The sequence below is a fragment of the Adiantum capillus-veneris genome, chromosome 21 (assembly GCF_014529385.1).
Source record: "Adiantum capillus-veneris isolate H3 chromosome 21, ASM1452938v2, whole genome shotgun sequence".
In the NCBI taxonomy this organism is placed as follows: Eukaryota; Viridiplantae; Streptophyta; class Polypodiopsida; order Polypodiales; family Pteridaceae; genus Adiantum; species Adiantum capillus-veneris.
The window spans coordinates 9,284,559-9,293,943 of NC_140951.1; positions in this window are offsets into that span (position 1 = coordinate 9,284,559).

Consider the following 9,385-nt stretch of genomic DNA (forward strand, 5'->3'; position numbering starts at 1 on the left):
ATCCTTTTAGTCCAAAAGAAATATGATACATACCGAATGTGTGTGGACTATAGAGCTCTAAACCATATCACTATCAAAAATAGATTTCTTGTGCCTTGGGTAGAAGATCTATTTGATAAGCTACAAGGCCCTACCTACTACAGTAGGATTGACCTTAAAAGTGGCTATCATCAAATAAGTATAGTGGGTGAAGATATCCTAAAGACCGTGTTTCGCACAACATTTGGCCTTTATGAATATCTAGTCGTGCCTTTTGGCTTGAATAATGCACCAACCATGTTCAATCGTCTAATGGAGAAAATGTTTAGACCCTAATGAAAATTCTATAGAGTGTTCTTTGATGATATCAGCATCTACTCCAAGTCTTTGGAGGAACATAAGCAACATCTCCAAGTGATTTTTCAAGAATTGAGGGCGAACAAACTTTTTCTCAACCAAAAGAAAAGAAAATTTTTCCTTCAAGAGATTCAATACCTAGGTCATATTATCTCTCAAGATGGTATTTGTATGGATCCATCAAAGTTATAGGTAGTAAAAGCATGGACTAATTCAAGGAATCTACATGAGCTAAGAAGCTTTATTGGTATCTGTGCATACTATAGAAGCTTCATAGAAATTTTTTTCAAATAGCAGGACCATTACATGACTTCACTTAGAAGAGCGTTAAGTATTTATGGATTACTAAGGAGAAAAATTCTTTTGACAAGCTCAAAGAGAAGCTTAACTCCCAACTAGTCCTCATGCTTCCCGATCTCTCAAAACAATTTGAGGTCCAATGTGATGCTTGTGGTGATTTCCTTGCAGCATTTTTGCTTTAAGAAGGGCATGCCATAGCATATGAGAGTCGAAGGCTCAATATAGATGAACGAGTCTTGGAAATTTATGAGAAAGAGCTCTTAGTTGTTCTACATGCCCTAGACACATGGAATCACAACTTATTGGGGACTCCATTCATTCTAAGAACAGACCACCAAAGTCTCAAGTACTTCATGACGCAAACCAAACTTCCTGACAAACAAATGAGGTGGGAAAATTTTCTTTTGCAATTTAATTTCCATATTGCTCACATTTCTGGTAAGCACAATCAAGTGGCCGATGCACTTTCACAATGACCAAAAGTTAATGCGGTGTCTATAGCTACTCACAATGATCTATCTTCTAGGATAGATGAGTACGCTACTGACCTTGACTTTAGTGACATAATGTCAGCCCTTGCTTTGGGGAAGAAACACCAACCATTCACCTTGTAGGATGGTTATCTTCTCCACAACAATAGGCTATGTGTTATCCATTCCTTTCGTGAGAAATTTTTGTATGAATCCCATGATCCTCCCTATGCGGGGCATAGAGGCATTCAAACTACTCTTCAAGGAGTAGAGACGTACTTCTATTGGCCTACCATGAAAGTGGACTTACAAGAGTATGTTTCAAAATGTGTAGTATGCCAAAAGACCAAGTATGATAGAGGGAAGCAACCTGGATTACTCCAGCCGTTGCATATCCCAAATTCACCATGGGAGAGTATATCCATGGATTTTATCTTCAGATTACCCAAGTCTATCCATGGGAAATACGGGAATATGGACAATAGTTGACAGGTTTAGCAAGCAAGCATACTTTATTCCTGTCAAAAAGACTATTAAGGCACAACAAATAGAAACTCTCTTCATATCACATATTTTCTAACACCATGGATTACCAACATCCATCATGTCAGACAAAGATCTTAGAATGACCAGTAATTTCTTGAAAATTCTCTTTGAAAATCTAGGAACAAGATTGAATTTCTCTTCAGCCTATCACCCACAAACGGATGGCCAAAGTGAGATATCCAATCTTATGATAATCAATCTACTAAACACTGATGTTATAGAAGTAGATCAACACTCACAATGGGAAAAGTATGTCCTCTTGTAGAGTACGCCTACAATAATATTGTACATACTTCTACCAAAAAAGCATCTTTTGAAAAATAATTGAGGGAAGACCTAAAAGTCCCCCACTACTTAAATTACATGGGAAAATCTTCGCTTCCATTGTTATAGCCATGACCTACAAGAATCATTTTAAAAGATTAAGGAGGCTATATCCATCTCTCAAAAAAGGAAAAAAGCTGCTGCTCGCAAGCACAGAAGGGCCTTTATGTTCAAAGAAAATAGTTGGGTCTTACTTAAGTTTACTAAGGCTCAATTGAGGCAAACAACGGACATAAATACTACAAGCCATCAAAATTAGTATGCTAAGCTAGCAAAAAGATACTATGGTCCTTTCAAAATCTTGAAGCCCATCAATGAGATGGCTTACCAACTCATCTACCCAACCATTGTCTCATACACGATGCTTTTCATGTGAGCCTACTTAAGCCCTACAAAGGAGAGCCACCAAATGAACCAATCATTGAAGATCCTCTCGAAATTGAAGACCAAGAACAAGTGCTACAACCCAAAGCTATCCTTTGGCATGAAGACAAGGTACTACGACATGGTAAGATTATTAGATGGTATCTTATTGAGCTCAAAAATTATCCTTTTGAAGATGCTAGATGGATGCAAGGAATACAACTTAAGGACATTATGAACCTTGTCAATGCTTACAATGCTACATTAGAGTAAGCAAATGTAAAAATTTCTTTTAAATGACCCAAGTTTTTTTATTATAAGACTAGTTCTCTTTTTCATTGTGCACAAATTTAAATAGTATGCATGCTTAGAGTCATGTTTGTGATGACGACGTCTCTTAAACACCAAGTAGAATCTGTCACTCTACTTTGGGAGAATGAAATGGACTAAAGAGTAGACATGCTTTGGCAGCTATGTCTCCCAAGCACCAAATGGATTAGTCATCCATCTTGGAAAGATGTCGTAGGGTAAAAAGGGATCCTCTACCCGCTAAGCAAGATTGACTAATGACGAAGGATTTATCTCTTCTACCTCATAGTCAAGAACGACTATGATTTCAAGAGAGAGGTTGTGTCATAAAATCTAATATCTAACCAACCCAAATGATTTTTCTCATATTAAAGTGATCATTTAATTTGGGAGAATAAACAGGAACAAGGGTTATGATATAGACATGTGCTTATAGATCTATCTCAACACGGGCCAATGGTTAAGGGGCCCAAATGAGAGATGGTCTATCACAAAGCAAGGCTAACTACCTTTGACCTTAGATAAGCTAGGGATGTGCTTGAGGTGGGAACCCGGCCGGACCAAGATTAAGGTGCTTGTCGTGCTTGATGACTAAGGTGCTTGAGGTGCTTGAGGTGCTTGCTGACTAAGGTGCTTGATGTGCTTGCTGACTAAGGTGCTTGAGGTGCTTGTTGTGCTTGCCGACTAGGGAGCTTGAGGTGCTTGTGGGAACACCACCCAAGATTGAGGTGCTTTGTCATGCTTTCTAACCAAGGCGCTTGAGGTAAGGTGTGCCAAAAAGTCAATCATGAATCCCTGCAAGGAGGGGGGGAGCCCTACAAGAAGGGGGATGAGAGAGAACACACATACACACCCACACAAGGCAAGAAAAAGGGACACTTGTCAAGTTCCTCCTCATGTTTCCCTCATGGTGTGCCTAAAGCCCATTGGTTGGCCATCTAAGGGGTCCAATGATAAATTGGTACATTTGATTAATTGTTTTTGCATTTATCAAGTCCTCTCTCTCAAAGGGGAAAGGGGGACACGTGTCAAGACTAGTATGATTTCTTGGTATGAGTCTTGCTTGTGATTGGCTAGGCTTGAGGGGTCCAATGAGCTTCAAGCATTAGCTACAAGGGGGGTCGACTAAAGCATGTAGGGGGCATGCTTAAGGGGTATACTCTCCTACCCACATTGTGTGAAGTGGGAAGTGAAAGAGCTCCCTCTCCTTCTTCAAGCAAGTAGAGTGGTTGAGAGCCTACACCAACACTCTTGGCTATGGAATGCAAATCTAACCAAGAGCCATGCTGCAATGCTTTTAGCTTGCCATCTTCTCCATCTTCATTACTATGCTATTATGTATGCTAGCAAGAAGAGTGATGAATTAGTTCTTTCTCCTATGAAGTGTTTCTTCTTCCTCTTCCCTACCGTGCTATCTCTCTCCACCTTCGAAGGTGTTTGAGGTCTTGGGAATGAGGCTTGGGATAGTTAATGCTTTCCACAAAGTTTATGTTATGCTAGTGATGCATAAAGATTTCCATCTTCATTCGATCACCTAGGTCACAAGGAACACAAATTGTTTTGTAACAATCTTGATGGCAGAAAGTGTTATACAAATGCCTATTGGAGGGGGACCCGACTTCACATAAATCCAGCCCTTAACTCTTGTCATGTTCTCTAAACTCTCTCTCTTGCAAAAGTATTGTTCATGCCAAGCTAACTAAATGCTATGTTCATTTGGTTCATTGTGGCCAGGTGCACACGGTGATGTGGCAGTTTGGTAAGCCGTGGTCCCATGCGGTGCCCGTTTTTTTTGAAGGCAAGCAAGCACACCCCCCCCCCCCCCTGGTCCCCCCCGCGCGATATAGCTAGTGGTAGGGTAATGGGGCAGTCCCGCATCAACTGGTAGAGAGAGAGAGAGAGAGAGAGAGAGAGAGAGAGAGAGAGAGAGAGAGAGAGAGAGAGAGAGAGAGAGAGAGAGAGAGAGAGAGAGAGAGAGAGAGAGAGAGTGGGTCAAAGGCCATCCAAGGAGCAGGTCCCAAGGTGAGGACCAAGAAGGCATGTGAGAGGGGGGTCGTATGCCAAGGGGCAAATTCAAAGAGCAAGAGGGCCTTTTCAAGCAGCTGGACAAAGGGAGGTGTCCCATGCAAGTGTTTCCAAAAAAGAAGTGAACCAAATGTATGCAATGCAAGGAGAGTTCTAAAATGAGCTCAAAGTTGAGTGCACGAGCTGGAAAGCTCCCATTTTTTTCCTTTTTTGGGTCTTTTAGCCACCCCTATAAAAGAATGTAAACATGAATTTTTAAGCGCTTTTTGGCCATAGGGCTTTTTTGCCAGTATGATTTTTGCTCTTGGGCCTTTTTTCCATTAGGCTTTTGGGCCTGTTGAAGTTTTTTTCCGAGGGTTGTGCTGGCAGGGAATTGGTTGTACATGGTTGTGTATATGCAAGAAAGCCATCATTGTTGTCTCTTGGCATCATTCCCCCTTCTCTTCTTTGCTTGTGTGCTTGTGTTTCCGAGCGTGTGATGGTGTGTGTGTCCCCTCAAGGTTTGTCGTGCAAAGAGAGATAGAGAGAGGCTGTGTGCATGTGGAGGACTATGAATTGGACAGAGCGGAATGATTGGGTATGCTTGGTGTACTTCAAAGTGTGTGTGTGTATGGTCGTGTGCAAGCAATGGTTTTCTTGCAGATAGTGTTGAGTTTTGAAGGTGAACTCTAGTGGATTGGGGTGTTGTGTATACCTTAGGATATAGTGAGGCATTGTGTTGTGTGTTGGGTGTGTTCCCCTTTCCCCATCTCCATCTTCTGGTGCCCCCACTGAGGATCTATCTGATGCTCCGATTTGAGGTTTAAAATGATGTTTGGTAGCCGACAAAGCGGTTGGCTGATGGTCAAAATGTTTGGTGGTCGAGTTTGAAGCTGGAAAAAATGATGGAGCCAGGTTTTGGCCCCATATTTACGGGCATTGAAGATCCCGAGGATTGGTTAGTAGATTTTGAGTTATGGCTATTGTCGATGCATATGTTGACGGATGTGAAAAAGCTGCAGAGAGTGCCTCTATTGATGCGAGTGTGAGCCAATATGTGGTTTGATGGTTTAAAGAGCAGAGTTCAAAGATCATGGCGGGAGCTGCAAAGTCAATTATTGAAGCGGTTTCAAGAGGTGATTACTGCAGAGGAAGCTGGTGCAAAGTTGAAGGCGGTACGCGAGGATGTGAGTAAGGTTTTTTCTATTTTCATTGAGCAGTTTGAATCATGCTGGAAGCAATTAGATCTTGCTACTGGGGTAAAAAGCAATCAATATTTGAAGCTGTCAAAGTTGTTAGAGTGCTTGCATCCAAGGATTGGAGAAAAGGTGGAAGACGGTGCGGATACGTATGAAGACAAGATCTATTTGGCCAAGGTGAAGAGCAGAAAGATAAAGCAAAAGCTGGATTTGGGAGTGTTGAAGCCTGTAGATTATGTGCCTGTTGTGGTGGTTGCAGAGTGTTCTTTGGTCTCTGACCAAAGGCGGTTCAGATTGTTTGAAGGCCTATGGTTGGTTATGTTCCTTGGAGATTTCTAGTTTGTGATGTGCATGTGATGAGGGTGGACGAGCTTGTCAATGACAAGAAGCTCCATGTTGAAGCGAACCAAGATGAAAAAGCGGTAGCAGATGTTGAGGTTCTGGTGTGGATTAAAGAGGTAAAGCCTGTTCTTCTGGAAAGTTTGCATGAAAAGGTAGCTGAATGAAATTAGGTTGCAGATACCAAGAGTTCAGAAGCCAATGAAGAAAGTGTGCAAAGCCATGAAGATGATCAAGCATTGGTGGAGTAGCAAGCGGATAAAGATGCAGATACTGAGTCGCTATATGATGCCGATGATGATGAAGATACAAGTGCGATTTGCTAGGATACACGCGAGGAGGATAGAGCGGATGAGTCCACATCCTATGGCAAGGAGATGGTGTCTAGCAAACCTGAGCTGGTAAAGGTAAAGCTACCTTATTATGTGTTTGATGGTCTGGCAGTAGCCAATGTTCAAGAAGAGCAGGAAACAAATCAAGCCGAGATCCATGATGAATTCCAAGTGGAGTGGTCTAGGCCTACAGGTGATGCTATGTAGGTAAAGGTGATGTGTGGTTTCATGCTAGTGGCCATGTTGGTAAAAGTGACGATGGAGTGTGCCACGGTGGTGCAACAGGTAAAGTTTTTTCAGGAGAGATAGAGCAGCCATGCCAATGGAGGAAGAGGAGGATGATGCAATAGAGGATAAGTGTCTCTCTTCCTTGGTGGAGTATGATGCATCGGAAGAGCAAATGCTTGAAGAGCAGATGATGGAAGCCGAAAATCAGTGGTGTTGATTGACCTTGAAGGGTTAGTAGAAGAGGAGGAGCTCAATGATGCTAGAATTGAGTGCATGGTAGGTGAGGAGGACAATATGGAGCCAAAGATGGAGGTGCTTCCTATGTAGCAAGGGCACTCTATGGCGGGTGATGTGGATTCCAAGACGGTGTCCAAGATTTCCAAGGTGGTTTATGAGTGGTGGTTGAAGGGGATGGTGATCAAAGCGGCTATGCAATGGACGTTGAGCAGGTATAGGATTTTTTGGAAGAAGATATCACTTTACATGGATGGGAGGGAGGGTAAAACATGTGTTTGAGCTTGGTGTCAGGTACATGTTTCTTAGATGGTGATATGCTTGGTGCTCCTTGGTATGGAGTAGACAGTTTGTAGACGCATACATGGAGTGCTGAAGGCAGTCGTCTATGCACATGATGGTCTATGTGTTGGGGTACAACACTACGGGGTGATGTTACAAATGGGTGGACAACACCAATGGTAGGTATTTGATCTAGGTCGGAGCTATGTGATGCAGGGGGTGGGGCAAGACACTTGAAGGTTTGGTAGTAGGCTGCAATAAGACTGTGTAAATATGGTTTTGGTTTTCTTATAGTGTGTGCTAGGTTTTGCAGTTAGAAGTGGAATAAAGATCTTTTTTGGTTGAGCATGAATGTTCAACTAGGGGGTGGGCAATGATGGTGCATCCAAAGTTGGTTGACCATAGAAGATGGCATGGGCAGGTATGTCCAGGCTAGAAGATGTGCATGGAAAAGGGCTAGAGCATCTATGAATATCATGGGCAGACAGGTAGCAATGAATATGTATGGATGATGCGGTTTATAGGCCAAGAAAGGCTCCACAAGGGGCTAATTTCAGAAGAAGATGAAGGAGGTTTAAGGTGAAATATTTGGGTCTAGAAATGTAGAGCTTGAGGTGCTGAAGGAGTAGGTCCAGATGGCTCATCAAGCAGAGCTAGAGGGCCAAGATACTTGAGTTTGAAAGTGCAATGCGTTGCAAATCCTCGCCAGCCGGCAGGGCAATTGGGGACAGTTGGCCCAAGTAGATGTGAGTGTATGGGCCCTTATGTTTTTGGAGCATGCTCATCTTTTTGGATTGCAGATCAGAGCTATGGATTGCAAGTCATGGCCAATTGAAGTTTTGTCGGGGCCTGGGTTGGTGCCCACTTGTTGGTGCCCACTTGACCACATGGGGAGTCATGCCATCTGGCATTGTTTAGGCCTGGACAAATTTTGAGAAGGTGCCATGTGGTGTATGGAGCTAACAAAATATGACCCCTTGTCAAATGGAGCCCGGAGCAAAAAGTTATAGCAGTTGGAAGATGTGGGGCGGTTGCTCAAGATTGGTTGCAGATAAAGTTTAATGTTTTTGCGGCCTTAGTTTCGGGTCTTGGAAAATCTTGAAGCGCGGCAAGGTCAAAGGAGTTCGGAGCCAATCATGTGATTTTGTTGCTGGGCTTCACGAATTGGCTATTAGACATGTGAGTAGGGAGCTTCTATAGCAGGTTAAAAGAGGCACTCAAGGGGGGGTTTAAATGTTCTTCTTAAGAGTTCAAAGTGGGCTCTCAAGAGGGCACCACATGGCATGGGGTAGCTGAAAGTGAGGGGTATAAGACCCGTAGTGGGCACCCCATTTGATAATGTGAAGGCATGAGGGAGCTCTCCGCTTGAGCTTGGATATGGCGGCCCTCCGGCGACACTGTGTTGGGTATGCGCGGTGGTGCACTGGCAGTAGCCGACGGCCAGTGGTTCACTATGGCTAGGTGCACATGGTGACATGGCAGTTTAGTAAGCCATTGGTCCCGCATTGGCATCCCCCTTTTTTGAAGGCAAGTGAGCCTAGAGCCCCCCCCCCCCCCCCCAATATCGCTAGCGGTAGGGTAAGGGGGCAGTCTCGTGTCAAGTGGTACAGAGAGAGAGAGAGAGAGAGAGAGAGAGAGAGAGAGAGAGAGAGAGAGAGAGAGAGAGAGAGAGAGAGAGAGAGGTCAAAGGCCATCCAAGGAGCAGGTCCCAAGGTTGGGGCGAAGAAGGCATGTGAGAGGGGGGCTGTATGCCAAGGGGCAAATTCAAAGAGCAAGAGGGCGGTTTCAAGCAGCTAGACAAAGGGAAGTGTCCCATGCAAGTGTTTCCAAAAAAGAAGTGAACCAAATGTATGCAATGCAAGGAGAGTTCTAAAACGAGCTCAAAGTTGAGTGCACGAGCTGGAAAGCTCCCTTTTTTTTTTCTTTTTTGGGTCTTTTAGCCACCCCTATAAAAGGATGTAAACATGAGTTTTTAAGCGCTTATTGGCCATAGGGCTTTTTGCCATTTTGTTTTTTGCTCTTGGGCCTTTTTTCCATTAGGCTTTTGGGCCTGTTGAAGTTTTTTCCGAGGGTCGTGCCGAGAGGGAATTGGTTATACATGGTTGTGTATATGCAAGGA